Source organism: Dasypus novemcinctus, chromosome 10, assembly GCF_030445035.2.
Source record: "Dasypus novemcinctus isolate mDasNov1 chromosome 10, mDasNov1.1.hap2, whole genome shotgun sequence".
Classification (NCBI taxonomy): domain Eukaryota; kingdom Metazoa; phylum Chordata; class Mammalia; order Cingulata; family Dasypodidae; genus Dasypus; species Dasypus novemcinctus.
The window spans coordinates 103,697,406-103,711,518 of record NC_080682.1 but is presented as its reverse complement, the minus strand read 5'-3'; the positions used below and the strand labels follow the sequence as shown (position 1 = coordinate 103,711,518).

The following is a 14,113-nucleotide window of genomic DNA, read 5'->3' as shown; positions in this document are numbered from 1 at the left end:
GTCCTATATAATCTCTAATCTAATTTCACTTTTATAAATTGATTTATATTTACATTTTATATAAATGAATATCATACAATATGTAGTATTTTGTGTCTGGTTTCTTTCACTTAGCATAATGTTTTTGTTTGTTTTTTAAAGATCTATTTATTTATTCCCCCCTCCCTGCCCCCATTGTCTGCTCTCTGTCCATTTACTGTGTGTTCTTCTGTGTCCGCTTGAATTCTCATCAGGCGGCATTGGGGATCTGTGCCTCTTTCCGTTGCGTCATCTTGCTGCGTCAGCTCTCCATGTGTGTGGCACCACTCCTGGGTGGGCTGCAGTTTCGCGCGGGGAGGCTCTCCTTGCACAGGGACCACTCCTTGCACGGGGGTCACCCTTATGCAGGGGCATCTCTGTGTGGGCCAGCTCACCACACAAGCCAGGAGGCCCTGGGTATCGAACCCTTGAACCTCCTATATGGTAAGCAGATGCTCTATCTGTTGAGCCACATCCACATAATGTTCTGAGTACTAATATTTTGATGATGCTCTTTCATAGTTGTAACAAATGTTCCGCAACAGTACAAGGTGTTGGTGGTGGGGTGATGTATGGGAGCCCTATATGATGATGATATGCCTGTTTGTTTTGTAAGTTCGCAACTTATACTATGCACTTATTGTTTATGTATGTTCATGTATGAATGATATACTTCAATAAAAAATTGGTAATAAAAAAAAAAAAACAGATTTGGACATTATACAGCGGAAGTCTTCAGTCCAGCTTTAGAAATACAGTCAGAGCTCTCCCTTTACAGACCAGTGCAGGACTTTAAAAGTAGTTAGCTCTCCATTGCTAGAGGTGCTCAGTAAAGCCTGGAGAAGATTCTTGCAAGGTTGAAGTGGTTGAACTAGATGTCCTCTTCCAGCCCTGAGCCTTGATGTTTTTGAATACTTGGTTGAATGATAACTTATTGCCTTTTTGGTCAAAAGTAGGTTGATTTATTAGAGAACGTGAATAAATAAATAAGTGAATTTAGCTGGTTGCTCCAATGAATACAGTATGTTTGATTGAATGAAGATTGATTCATTTGTTGATTAGTTTATTGTAGGTTGATTGGTTGCAAGAATGAATTAGTAAATGCAGGGCATAGATAAGTGGGCTGGATAAATGAGTTTGATTGTTGATAGAATTTAGTTTCTTGTTTCCTATTTTCTCTCTTATCTTGCCCTTTCTCCTGCCTTTCTTTCTTTTCCTTCCAAGTGCCTTAGTCAAGGGGAAAGTTTGGAAGCATCTGATTATTTCATCTAGTTTTGATTTGTGTGCTAGACATGGAAAATATTGAGGACAAAAGAATTTTTTTTGCATAATCAGGATTTGATCTTAGGCAAATTGGGTTGCCCAGGTGCGTGCCCGTGGTGACTGGTCTAACCTGCTTCAGGAGTGATGAAAGATCTGAATTTAGCTTCTCAGCTTGGAGAGTGGAACTGAAGGTCACAGTGGGTCTGGATCTGTTTGGCCCAGAGCCCTGGGCCTTGTCTTGGCCCCCTCAAGTGTAGGCAGAAAATGCTATCTACAATGGGTGAGAAAGGGCAGCAAGAAAATATCTTCCCAAACATCCTATCAAGTTGCCAGTAGAATCACACCTTCTTTGCACAATAGACCTAGAAGACTATCGAGGTGGTACATCCCAACAACCCATCGTTCAGTTGTGCCTTTGGAATAAGATCCCTGATAAACGTGAGTGGAATCCAGGAAGGGATGCATCTGAGGGCCTTATTGGCTAGATAACCAACCTTTAAAGCCTTACATCAATTTGGTTTTTCAGTTGAGCTCTAGTCCCTTATGGGATTCAGAGGGACCTGGGCACAGGCTGGATAAGGTTTGACAGAAGAAGTGAGCAGGAAATGACCTGGAACTTGAGTACTATCCTGGACTGTGGATCTAGGCAAGGGGCTGTGGTGAAGTCCTGTGGGTGAGGAGCAGCAGGGAGGCTCTGGAAGGATTTACAGGCAGGTGAAATGCAGAAAGCGATCCAGATATGTTTCCCCATGGTGTTTTCAGCTGGCCTGGGTGCAAAGAGGGATAATACGCTTGTCTGATCTTTCTTACCCTGCTCTGCCTCTGGGAGCTATAGAAGCAAAGAACTTTAAGAACTGCACGTAACTGGTATGGTCACTCCACCAGCTTGGGGTACAAACTAGGTCACATCCCCCCCACCCCCATTTTTTGCTTGAGCTCCCACAAGATCTTACCAGCAGGAAGTTCACTCTGTCCCTCTGCAGCCTCCTTCCCCATCCCACAGAAGGGCTCAAACCCTCAGGGACTAGCTCATTTCACCCTGGTGACTGTGGACCCCCCACTCAGCCTCGCCCCAGCAGTCACGGCACCCAACTCCAAAGTCCCGGCTCTCCTTCACAATCCTGGGCTCAGGAATCTTCCCCGGGAAGAAGGTCCCAAGGGGCTTCCAGGTCCTTATCCTGAGTTGAGCCTGGTCACCAGGTCCTCTGCCCACACCCTTGAGCTCCCCCTGGGGACAACACAGTGGCCCTTTCCTGCCAATCACTGGCGCTCACTGGAGAGACTCCTTTTAGGAGAGAATGGGATAACTTTGACCCTCACAAGGGTCACTTTTCTTTCCAGCTCTGACTTCTACTGGGTCTTGAGACGCTTTGTGGGGCAACAAAGGGGGGAGTTTTGAGATCCCAGGGCCTATTTACATCTAATAACCTCAAGTGACTGCCAAAACAGAGAGCCCCCCCCCCCGCCCTCCCTCTCCCCCAAGGACAAGGAACGAGAAGCTTCCTGCTTCCACCCAGGGCCTCCTCCAGGCTTGGTGCCACCAAAGGAAATGACTTCAGTGACCGTTCGTGTCAGGGCTGTTTACGCTGTGCCACCAGGTTCCTCAGAAAAGCCTCAGGGCCCTCTTGGGGGTGGTGGGGGGGAGGGGAGGGGAGACCGAGAGAAAGTGCCCTCACACTAAGCACTTTCCGTTTCCTCTCGTACCTCACCAGCTCCAACTGCCTCCTCTCCCCCCAAAGGCTTCCTGTAGTCCTTTTAGGTGTTTGTTTGTTTGTTTTAAATATCCAGGCCCTCTTTCATAGAGCAGGAATTCCTGATTTGGTGCCCAGCGTCAGCTCGAATGACTTCCCTGCCGGAAGTGTAATTTCTGAGGAGACCAAAGAAGCCACCAGGAGGCCTGAGGCCGAGCCCTCTGTTTCATCACACGGTTAAAGCTATTTTCCTGAGTTTCCCTGTGGCTGCAAGATCAGATGGGACGATAGGAGCACTCAGCCTTCCTCCTGTCCACTGGCTGTCCTGGCTGCAGGGGCCTTAGGGTTTAAGGAGTTCGCTCCTTCATTGCAAAGATGGGGAAATTGAGGCCTGCAGAGGGGCTGTGAACGCCTGTGGCCACACACTCTCCTGACTCACTGTCCCATGCTCGTTCCCCTGGGCGGGACGCTGAGCTGGGTGGGGTTGCTCTGGGAGACCGTGATCCAGACTTCTGGGTTCTTAGGCCTCTTCAGCCAGGCCGAGGTGGGGGCTAGGACACAGGAATCTCCCAGTTGGAGATAGCCATCTCCGCCGAGGCATTTCCCTGCCCACACTCCCCCAGCCTGTCCTCTCCTCCCTTCTGACATTGCCAGACTAATTTCCACGCCTGTGACCCCAGGAAACTCCTTCGAGAACTGGGAGCATGTGTAGCTTGGTAGCTGAGTACCTGCTTTGCATGTATGAGGTTCCAGGATCAATCCCCGGCACCGCCTGAAAAACACAAAAGCAAAAAACAGCACGATAGAATGGGACAAAATTGGCTGCAAGGGTAGGACATCCGATTACTTCATCTAGTCAGCAAACTGTCCCAGGCTGGCAAAGCCTGCTGGAGGCCCAGGTGGGATGCTGGCAACCCAGGATCAAGTTGAGCTTCAGGACAAACACTTCCATCTATCCCAGGGACTTTTCCCAGCCAGAGGTTCCCAGGCCAAGCGACAGAGCTCCCAAACTTTCCCCAGCCAAGTAAGGGAGGTTTAACTGCTGCCCAGCCCCAGCCGCAGAGGCCTAACGGCAAGTTTATACTACAGCAATTCTGCAGGAAAAGGCCTGAGGGCCAGAGTAACAAGGAGCACAGCTCTTCCCAAAGCACTTTGCCCAGCGCAGAACTGGTTTCAGAAAAGTTTTGTTAAATTAAAAACTCTTAGCCACAAGAGCTGTCATCTCCGCAGTGTCTGAATTAACTGAGGCAGTGGGGATTCTGGAGGGAGAGATGGACAGAAGACCATTAGAGCCCATCAGTGCAGGGACAGGGAAATCTAGACCAAATGGTCCACACAAAGGCCCGGACCCTGCCTGGAGTGGGGCAATCTGGGAGGGCTTCCTGTCGGAGGGGACTTCTAATTTGAAATCTGGACACTCTATGGGACCTGGGCAGGCTTGGGGGGTGGCAGTTGGAGGAAGGTGGGCCAGTCTAAAGGGGTGGTGGCTCTGGCACTGCCTGGGCTCTCCATGCCCAGAGGCCTCAGTGTGAGCTGGAGGGGTGGGGGCTCATAGGAAGCAGGGGTGGCACCAGGTCCTTAGAAAGGGTCAGGGGGTGGCCCCCAGAAGCCCCACGATGTAGAATCTCACCATCCCCAAGGGGCTACATCCTGGGAGGGGCCTCCGGGCCTTGAGGGTGGGTCTGGGCTGATGGTTCAGCAGGCTGACTGGCTTTCTTCTGGACGACACCCAGTCCCTCTCCGGTGGCCTCCTCTAGCTCTGCCCGCACCTGCCTGCCGGGAGGCGCCTCTTCCCTGCCCTCGTGGCACTAGGTGTCCGAGATGGCTGGGTTGAAGGTGAGAGGGTAGCTCCGTAACAATTTGGAATCCTGGCTCCTGAAAGCCAGGCGGAGCCGTGGGGATTGTCTCGCCCAAGTTTCCCACTTGACAAAAGAAAAAAACGGAAACCTAGACACAGGAGTTGTCCAAGGCTATTCTGTGAGTTGGAGACAGAGACAAAAAATTACAGCTCGGGCCTTCTGACTACTTCTTTTTTCCTGCCCAGGACCTGTGGACAGGAAATCAGCCTCTTAGCTAGAACAGCGAGTTTCAAGCTTGGCAAGTCAGTTTGAGACACTTTGCATTCAAGTTAAATGCGGTTACTTTAGGAGATTCCTTGGCACCAGCTCAGTTCTAAACCCGGATGTGGGCACCGACTTCAAGCAGCTTCTTTTTTAAGATGCTCTGCATTCTAGCCGAGCCAGGAGAATCTCATATTAATTTGTGTTTGATTATCATTAGAGCAAAGTTACCTTTAAAATCCGGGTGGAATATTTGCAGATACCCATGAACACAGTTGGAACCCTGAGGAGACTAAGCCCAGGTTGAGAAATCTTGGGCCAGAAGGACAAACAGTTCTGAGGAGGAGGTGGGGGCAGGCGGGGGCTAAGCTGCAGAGTCTGCTGAGACCAGGCGCGGTGTGCGGCTGGACTCCTGCCCTCTGTGCACCTCCCACACCCCAGTCCTCCCCCGGGGATGGGTGGACCTGGGAGTGTCTTTCCTGTGGTTCTAACCATGTGGGACTCCTCAGCTGCCTGGCAGAGCTTAGAGCCCTGCCTTAGCCCTCCTGAGTGACCCCAGGCCGGGCACGCCCTTTCTGGGCCTGGCCTTCACCTGGAAGATGACGAAGCAGTCTTGCCAGGAGGGGTGGGTGAGGCCAGGGAGGTGGCAGTGAGCGAACAGGACCCTCCGTTCTGCAGACTGGGCAGTTTTTTGGGTAGTTGATAGGTCAGGAGCTGAGAAGATCATCTTCCCCTTTACTCCACTTCTGAGGCATCAACTTTCAGAAACAAGGTAAGAAGAAAAGGTGTGGCTCGAGAAAGGATTGGTAACCAGCCCTTGGGTACAACCTAGAGATTGCCCCAGCTTGAAGCTCACGTTATGGCCCAGAGGCAATCACCCTGGTGGTCTCAGACGGACCCTCTGGGCTCCCACAGGCCCCTGCCTCCGCCTCCCCCAGCGGGATCTCCTAGTGTCACCCCTGAGTTCCCATCTTCCCTCCACCATCTCACAGGACCCCATCCTCTCCAGGAGTGGATCCTCTTTTCTTTACTTTTTTAAAAAAATGCTATTTCTTCCTTTCTTTCTTCCTTTTTTATTTCTCTTCCCTTCCCAGTCCCCCCCACCCCCACCCCCGGTTGTCTGCTCTCTGTGTCCATTTGCTGTGTGCTCTTCTGTGATGGCTTCTATCCTTATCAGTGGCACTGGGAATCTGTATCTCTTTTTCTTGTGTCATCTTGCTGTGTCAGCTCTCCGTGTGTGTGGCACCATTCTTGGGCAGGCTGCACTTTTTTCATGCTGGGCAGCTCTCCTTACGGGGCGCACTCCTTGCGCGTGGGGCTCCCCTACACAAGGGACACCCCTTGCGCATGGGCCAGCACCGCGCATGGGCCAGCTCCACACGGGTCAAGGAGGCCTGGGGTTTGAACCGCGGACCTCCCATGTGGTAGACGGACACCCTATCCATTGGGCCAAGTCTGCTTCCCACCTCTTTTCTGTTCTATTCCCCCAGGGCACGCCCCAGCAGCTTGCTTGGCCCAGAGGAGGCCCTTGAAGCACTGAAGGAATCGCAGGTCCTGAGGCCTGTACCAGCTCCTCTACACCGGGGGCTAACCCGAAGGAAGCAGCGGCAGGGGGCAAGCCAGGAAAACCAGAGGCTGCGCCCAGGGGGCCTGGGCACGCCGGGGGAAAGGGAGGGCAGCTGGCCTTGGTGAAGGATGCGCCAGGATGGAAGCACCTCTTCTGGTTCCCCCTTTGCCAGCCTCCTGGCCTCTTTGGCTCTGCAACACCTAGGATTCTGGGCAGGTCTGCCCCTGCCTTCTAAAAGTACTCCAGCGCACCCAGTGCCTCCCAGATGTCTGCGTGCTGATCCTGCGATTTCCCTGCTGCTGATGGGGCAGCCCGGACACGGGCAGCCTGAGCAGCTCAAACCACTTCCTCAGATCCCTCACCCCGCCGCCTGCCAGAAGCTTGGCCCGGGCCCACCTCCCAACCCAGGAAAGGCAAAGGAGGGGAGAGGTCAGACTGCGTAATCTGAGAGAGCTCAGGGCTTGTAGATTCATACCTTCTGGAGACCCAAGGGAGAAGTGAGGTCCCAGGACTTGCCCAGGGCACTTGACAGTGAGGGCCTCCCCACCCCACTCCCAGCATCCTGTTGATGCCTGCTGCCTCCCCATTTTCCACATGCCACCTGGAGGCCAGGCCTCTGAGTCCCGATCTGACGTCCTCTCCCCAGCTGCAAGCTCCTGACGGCCCGGATGGGGCAAACCCTCTGCTCCCTGGTGCCTGAAAGAGCATCCAGAACACCTATCACTAGATGCAGGCTGGGTAGTGGCAGCCAGGGCTGCGCATGGGGCCCTGGGCTGGGAGACAGAGCCTCTGGATTCTAGTCCAGGGTCAGCCAGTGACTCACCCTGTGTCATCATCAATCGCCCTTGACGAGCCTCCATTTAATGGGAACTGAAGGAGACAGTGTCTGAGGACCCGGCCTGCTTTGCTGCCCTGAAGCCCTGAGTTGAGGCCCTGTGAGGTCCCCCGTCCCCTCCTCCTGCACCTCCTGCTGCTTCCACCCAGCTCTGGGCTGTCAGGTCTGCTCCTCCCTCCCTGTCTTTAAACCTCTGGGCCACTCTTCTCCTAGCTGCTGGGGGTGAGTGCCCCTTCCCTCCCACCTACCGTGACCTGGGCAGGGCACTTCCCTCTCCTGGGCCTCAGTGTCATCACCTCTGAAATGGACAGAAGGCCTATCTTGCAGGAATGTGGGGAGGCTCAAAGAAGATTCCGCATCTTAGATTTCAGATTGCAGATGCCTCCTGCAGAAGGACTACCCTGACCTCCCAGGATGACTCAGGAGCTCTGCTGCTTCTCCAGTTCCGTCCTGCCCTCCCTCACACCGTGACCACACTGTGTGCTCATAGTCTCTGTATCCATCCCTCACCAAACTGGGGGCTCCTCAAGGCCAGGGTCCGGGACAGGGTCTTCACAGATGAGATGACTGGGAAAGATCATTGGCTGACAAAGGGGGAGAGGACTCTGTGAAGTCAGAGGCTGTGCCCGAGCCAGGGAGTCTGAGTTAGGAGGGGGCTGCTGGGGGCTCTCTGAAAGGGTGGGCTCTGGTGGTAGGTGCATGGAACCCCTTCCCCTACTTCTCTGCTCTGGGAAATTCATCCTTCGAGGCCCCAGGCAAGCGGCACCTTCCCTGAGAAACCTGGCCACCCTCTGCCGTGGGCACACGCCTTTATTACACGCTTCACGGGGTGTTTCTTCACATGTGTGTCTCCCCACCTCAGGTAGCGAGGTCTCCGAAGGCAAGATCCTGTTGGATGTCCCAGTGCCCAGCACTGGATCTGGCATTAGCACAATAAAGGTTTGGAGAGAAAGAATGGGTGGAGGAAATGATTCCTGAATTTGACTCAGAGTTGCACTGCCTGTCTTTTAATGTCCCTCCCAGCCTTGGGGATGAAAATAAATTACCCAAGTGAGAAAGACAGAGGCGCAGGCAGCTGTCCTCCTTCCAGAGGCACCCTCCAAGCACGCGTAAATTAAATGCAGTCTGGGGAGTCTAACCGTATGGGAGGCCCAGGGTTCGAGTCCCAGGGCCTCCTGATGAAGGTGAGCTGGCTCACGCTGAGTGCTGGCGCAGCAAGATGATGCAACAAAAAGAGACACAGAGGAGAGACAATAAGAGACACAGCAGACCAGGGAGCTGAGGTGGCACAAGAAATTGAGTACCTGTCTCCTATTCTGGAAGGTCCCAGGATTGGTTCCCAGGTGCTGCCTAAAGAGAAGACAAGAAGACATAGAGGAATGCATAGCAAATAGACACAGAGAGCCAACAACGGGGGGTGGGGTGGAGGGTGGGAATAAATAAATAAATCTTTTAAAAAATGCAATCTGATAAGGATTGATAAAAAGCAGTGAGAAGGGAAGTGGGCTTGGCCCAGTGGTTAGGGCATCCGTCTACCACATGGGAGATCCCTGGTTCAAACTCCAGGCCTCCTTGACCCGTGTGGAGCTGGCCCATGCGCAGTGCTGATGCACGCAAGGATGCCGCACCACGCAGGGGTGTCCCCCGCGTAGGGGAGCCCCACGCGCAAGGAGGGTGCCCCGTAAGGAGAGCCGCCCAGCGCGAAAGAAAGTGCAGCCTGCCCAGGAATGGCGCTGCACATACAGAGAGCTGACGCAACAAGATGACGCAGCAAAAAGAAACACAGATTCCCATGCTGCTGACAACAACAGAAGCGGGCAAAGAAGCAACAGCAGCAAATAGACACAGAGAACAGACAACTGGGGTGGGGGTGGGGGATAAATAAATAAATAAATCTTTAAAAAAAATTGCAGTGAGAATATATTCCTTAAGCCCATTTTTGTGCCTAGACTTTTCTATTGGAGGAGGGAGGGATGCAAAAACGAGACTCTAAGCCGGAAAGGCCCCTGGATTCCAAGAGACATTCTTCTTCAAGCTCTTGATCTGAACCCATTTATTCCTGCCTTACACATTAGTTTTACACCCTTGGTGACTGGTTGCAAACAGTTTAGGTTAGTTCTCCGTTGGCTCTATTTAAGAAAAAAAGATTAGTTGGCAGCAGGTGTTGGGGGTAAGAAGCTGCTGCAGGCAGGCAAGTACTCACAAAGGCAGCAGAGAGGTGGGGCAGTTGTCAGGCGGGTAAAAGGAGAGCGAAAAACAAAACAATATAATCAAGCAGACAAGAGCATTTAAGTGTACCCTGGCGTCAGGGTCAAGCCTCCCTGAAAAGAAATGCCCCTGGGCGTATCACTGCGCTTCTGCTCTGGGCAAGTCCCTTTCTCAGCCTCAGTCTCCCCGTCTGTAAAATGAAAAGTTTCCATCAGGGGCTCTGAGGGTGTGAGGCCTTCACGCTCCAACCCTACAGGTAAATGAGATTTCATCAAGGTCAAGCTCCCAGTCTCCCAGGGCTTTCGGTAGTCAGGCTTTCCTGCCACAAACTCCCAAAGGCTGGAGCCTGTTCTTCGGGGGAGTCCGTCGCTGTGGTGGCTGGGCTGGGGCCCCAAAGGAGAAACAAAACACTTCCGAGCAGGCAGAGAGGTGGTGGCCTCTGGTCTGCTTGTTGCCTACGGAAGAACTGAAAAGGAAGCCTGGTTCTGAGTAAAACGGAAGTGCCCAGCGGCTGACAGTTGCTCGCAGTGTGGTCTCTGCCTCCAGGAGGGAAGTAAAACTGTCTGGGCACCTAGCAGCTTCCACCCTGAAAACCCAAGGGACAGCGACAGGTGAGGTCTGGCGCAGGCCTGCTCTCTGGCCAAGCCCAGGCCCAGGTCGGGGCAATCCCTGGAGACCGAGCTGGTCCAGGGTCTCGGGGGAGGCCAAGGGAAAAAGCCATGAGGCTGGTTCATTGTGTGACCTTGGGCAGATCTCCAGGTCTCTTCTTGGTCCTGTTTCCCCATTTGCAAAAATGGGCTAACTTTGCCCTTGTGTTAGGGATGGAGAGATAATTAGATCACAAAGAACTGGCTTGTTACCCTGCTGGCGAGGGGCTCACAGCCGGGTGGCAGAGGGTTACAGAATCATGGGCTAATCATGATGGTTTGGGCAGAAGACACCTAATCCAGTCTGGAGGAGAGCTCCAGAGAAGTTGGAGGGACTTGCCCGCGGTCATCCAGGTTGGCCAGCTGGGGGCAGGGTATTGAAAGGGGGGGAATTCAGAAAAAGAGAAGAGCTAAATGCAGTCTGGTCAGCTTATGCTCCGTGTTGTCATCAAGAATGGAACAAGGCTCTGGCCGGAAGATTAACTCTGACTTGGGGAAGGAAGTCGGCATTACAGAAGCAGGGGTTTTGAGCTGGGGTTGAAGAGTGAATATGAGTAATCAGACAGAGAAAAGGGCGAGAGACAAAGAAGGCAGAGAGACCGGCATATTTGCAAACATGAAGTTGCTCCAAGAGCCCGATGGGTAGCTGGAGAAGTGCACGTATATGGTGTGTTTGGACAAAGGGCATCTAAAAGGGTGCGACTGAGAGATGAGTTGGGTGGGCCAGCTGGAGTCATGCAGTCAGGGGGTCTTGCAGGTCACATTAAGAAGTTTTGGGGAAGTGGATGTGGCTCAAGCGATTGGGCTCCTGATATGGGAGGCCTGGTTTCGATTTCTGGGGTCTCCTGGCGAAGGCAAGCTGGCCCACGACGCAGAGCTGATGGCCTGTGCCTCGGAGTGCTGGTGCAGCAAGATGACGCAATGAAGTGGGGTACAGAGGAGAGACAGTGAGAGACGCAGCAGACCAGGGAGCTGAGTGGTTTAAGCGACTGAGTGCCTCTCTCCCACGTCAGAGGTCCCAGGATTGGTTCCCAGCACCTCCTAAAGAAAAGGCAAAAAGAAAAGACAAGCCGACGCAGAAGAATGCTCAGCGAATGGACACAGAGCAGACAGCGAGCGCAGATGGCAAGGGGGGGAGAAAGAATGAAAATAAAATAAATCTTAAAAAAAAAAGAAGTTTGGGCCTAATTTGTAGGACAATGGGGAGCCGTAGAGGGATCCTGAGCAGAGGAACACATGGTCAAAACAGGATATTAGGGGAAGCAGACTTGGCCCAATGGATAGGGCACCCACCTACCACATGGGAGGTCTGTGCTTCAAACCCTGGGCCTCCTTGACCCGTGTGGAGCTGGCCCATGCGCAGCGCTGATGCGCGCAAGGAGTGCCCTGCCACGCAGGGGTGTCCCCACGTAGGGGAGCCCCATGCACAAGGAGCGCACCCCGTAAGGAGAGCCGCCCAGCGCAAAAGAAAGTGCAGCCTGCCCAGGAATGGCGCCACCCACACGGAGAGCTGACACAAGATGACGCAACAAAAAGTAACACAGATTCCTGTGCCGCTGATAAGGATAGACGCGGTCACAGAAGAACACACAGTGAATGGACACAGAGAGCAGACAACGGGGGGGGGGGGCAGGGGAGTAGAAATAAATAAAAAATAAATCTTAAAAAAAAAATAGCATATTAGAAGGCCGTTAGGAGAGCAGAGGGCACAAGAGCACGAGGCTGGGGGAGAGGCAGAAATTATTACCCACAGACGGGACGGATCGAAGGTGCCTAAGTCAGGGTCAGGCCAAGCATCTGTGGAGAAATAGAAACCAGGAGCCTACAGAGGTGTAGAGGAAACGAGAGCGAAACCCAGGCTCTGCTGCGGCAGGTGTGCTGTGGTCTGCGTAGGTGCTGCTAGCATGGGAAGTGAAAAGGGTGACAGACGCCGATCCTGGGGCAGGGGGGCGGGCCTGGAGGAATGCTGCAAGGCTGGCCAGCGGGCCGGAGCCCTGTTCCAGGATGGGACAGGTGAGGCGCAGCCTGCCACTGACCACCGCGTGTCCCACCCAGGCCCTGACCCTCACTCCTGCCTGCCCTCAGGGGTCTCGCATCCTTCTCCCAAGCCTCTGCTCAACAATTTTTCCCAAGATAATATCCCCCACCCCCTGCCCCTTTTCCACGTCTCAAGTGCCCCGTGGTTCCTGCCCAGGCCCTGCCAGGCCCTCCGGGGAGCCTGCGCTGAGCAGCTCAGGCCTCCCACAGCCCTGCCACTCGCTCTGCCCGGGCGATGGGGGTGACCGCGTTTTGCCTTGAGGCGTGTCCTGTTCTTGGTTCACCGTGTCACTGTTACCTTGCTGCAGGTGTCCCTTGTCCCTGTGTCATCCTTCCCTGCCCACAGGAGGTCTTTCCGAGCAGCAGATAAGTCAGAGTCAGACCCCCCCCCTCTTCGGGGGGGCCCCAAAGAGCCCAGCGTTGCACATGCCTGCTCTAAAGCAGAGGCACTGCGGTGCTATCACTGTTTATGGGCTGGTTGCTTCTTGGTCTGGGAACAGGCTTGGGCACCAGGCCTTGGCCTGCTTGGTCTGAGTGGAAAGAGAAAGGTGGACGGCCCTTTCGGAGGCCAGGAGGGTCCTGATGGTTCAGATGGAGAGACGGCTGAACGGAGCGTGGGAAGGTTAAGGAAACCTTAAGGCACCCACCCAGACCTAGAGACAGTGGGAAACTCCTACCCTCCTAGGGCGGAAGGGAGAGGGGTGCAAAGGATGTTACCTGAGCAGGGCTTCTTAACTGTTTTTGTTCCATGGACCCCTTCGCCAGTCAGGTGAAATGGATACTACTGCAATTTATTTATTGCATGCTTCCATCAGTGAAGGAAATGCTAGATTTCACTTAGAGGGCAGAGAAAATAAAGATAATAAGTTGGTATTTTTCAATTCAGGCTCACAGACCCCCTGAAATCTTTCCACCTACCCCTTGGGGGTCTGTGGGCCCCTGGTTAAGAACCCCTGTGCTAGAGCCAGTTCGAGGTAGGGCTGCCTGGAAGGAACTATGATCAGAAAGGAGTGAAGATGTCAAAGCAAGGACAGAGTAGGGGGAGAAGTATGCCCGCCTCTCTCTTCTCTTCTCCTCCAGTTTCCTGCTGGGGCTTCTCATTGTCTGAGCCTAGGTGGAAGCGAGTCGGCAAGGAGCGTGGTGATGGCCCATGGGACGGGCGTCCTAGGTGAGGCGGGGCTGAGGGCCGGGGCGAGCACACACACAGACAGACCATCGCCACAGGTGCCGGAAGAACCGCCACCTGAACGGACCTCTTGGATGATGCCAAGGGCCTTGACACGCTCTTCCTCTATGATCATCGCTGGGCTGGGGAAGGCTTTTCTGGCTGCTCCAGACATCCATTCGGCTGCTAGCGAGGAAGCGCTCTTGGGTCTCGATGATTACATGACAGAGTCCTGGGGGCCTCAAAGGTATCTAGCTCAATATACACAGCAACCAAGGCCCAGAAAGGGCCAGAGCCATGCCCAGGGTCACACAGCCTATCAGGCAGAATGTAGCGGAGGGGAGGTGCTGACAGATGATGTGGAAGGATCCAGATTACAGCGTTAACGTCCCACAGCTAGAGAGTGGCAGGGCCAATATTTAAACAGGTCAATCCGTCTTAAAACTTGTCCCAGTCTCTGAACCAAGACCCTCAGCTAAGTGCCCAACGTACAGGGAGGAAAGGCCCTAGAGTGAGTGTGACCCGGGCCAAGCCGCCTTGACCTTCAGCCTCACTGCAGCCTCTCCTTCCGGGCCACCCCCTCGCAGCCCTGGGAAGAGCAGCCGTGAGGCCACAGGGCCAG

General features: G+C 53.7%; 1 long non-coding RNA gene across 1 annotated transcript; it reads left to right on the top strand.

The window, feature by feature from the left end:
* The first annotated feature begins 5,533 nt into the window (after positions 1–5,533).
* LOC131280089 (uncharacterized) lies at positions 5,534–9,341 on the top strand. The gene is made up of 2 exons (XR_009187676.1): positions 5,534–5,804; positions 6,523–9,341. It is a non-coding gene; the product is annotated as an uncharacterized lncRNA (long non-coding RNA).
* The last annotated feature ends 4,772 nt before the right edge of the window (positions 9,342–14,113 follow it).